Source organism: Neomonachus schauinslandi, chromosome 10 (genome assembly GCF_002201575.2).
Source record: "Neomonachus schauinslandi chromosome 10, ASM220157v2, whole genome shotgun sequence".
In the NCBI taxonomy this organism is placed as follows: Eukaryota; Metazoa; Chordata; class Mammalia; order Carnivora; family Phocidae; genus Neomonachus; species Neomonachus schauinslandi.
In genome coordinates, this window is record NC_058412.1 from 56,850,068 (window position 1) to 56,851,627 (window position 1,560).

The following is a 1,560-nucleotide window of genomic DNA, read 5'->3' on the forward strand; positions in this document are numbered from 1 at the left end:
GATCTGCTGGGTTTGGAGACTCCACAGGGGGTCCTGCACCAGAGATAGAAACGTTGGGTCACAGGCCGGGTGAGCACGGAGTGCGGCTGGAGACCGGGGAGACGGGAGTGACTGACGGCTTTTCTCTGGGGGCGCCCTGAGGAGTGGGGCCCTGAGTTCTCGGCTCCTCTGGGGCAGAGACTGGGAGGCCGCCATTTTCACTCTCCGCCTCCAAAGCTGTATGGAAAGCTCGCAGGGAACAACAGCTCCCTGAGAACAAACCCGAGCAGATTACTTAGCCCAGACCGGCAAGGGCAGGGCAATTCTGCCTCCGGCAAAAACTTTTGGAAACCACGGCAACAGGCCCCTCCCCCAGAAGATCAGCGAGAACAGCCAGCCAAGACCAAGTTTACCGATCAATGAGAACGGCAGAACTCCAGCACTAGGGGAATACTGCACATAGAATTCATGGCTTTTTTCCCATGATTCTTTAGTCTTTCAAAGTTAATTTTTAAAACATTCTTTTTTTCTTTTTCTATTTTTTTAGTTGAATTTTTCTTCTTCCCTTTTTCAACCAACATCTTATCAATTCCTTTTTTAAAATCTTTTTTAATTTTCATTTTTACACTCATATTTTATCCCATCACTGTATTTAACCTTATTTTTTGTATATATGTAAATTTTTCTTTCTTTAAAATTTTGGGATACAGTTTCTTCTAACAGACCAAAATATACCCTAAATCTAGTGTATGATGTTGTCCTAGTCTCCACCCTGATCACATTCTCTCTTTTATTTTTTTACTTTTTGTTCATTATTTTTTCAACCAACTTCTTAACAATTCCTTTTTTAAAAATCTTCTTTAATTTTCATCTTTACAGTCATATTCCATCCCTTCATTGTATTTACCCTTATTTTTGTCTATATATATATATATAAGTTTTTCATTATTTAAAATTTTGGGAGGCAATTTCTTCTAACAGACCAAAATACACCTAAAATCTAGTGTGTGGCTGTATTCTATTCAGCAACCTGATCATATTCCTTTTTTATCCCCCCTTTTTTTCCCCCCGGTTTTGGGTCTCTAATGATTTGTTTAGTGTATATTTTTCTGGGGTCATTGTTACCCTGTTAGCATTTTGTTCTCTTGTTATCTTCTCCTCTGGACAAAATGACAAGACAGAAAAACTCACCTCAAAAAAAAAGAACAAGAGGCAGTACCGACTGCCAGGGACCTAATCAATACAGACATTAGTAAGATGTCAGAACTAGAGTTCAGAATGATGATTAGAAAGATACTAGCTGGGCTTGAAAAAAGCATAGAAGATACTAGAGAATTCCTTTCTGGAGAAATAAAAGAACTAAAATCTAACCAAGTCGAAATCAAAAAGGCTATTATTGAGATGCAATAAAAAATGGAGGCTCTAACTGCTAGGATAAATGAGGCAGAAGAGACAGTGATATAGAAGACCAAATGATGGAGAATAAAGAAGCTGAGAAAAAGAGAGATAAACAACTACTGGATCACGAGGGGAGAATTTGAGAGATAAGTGATACCATAAAGCAAAACAACATTAGAATAA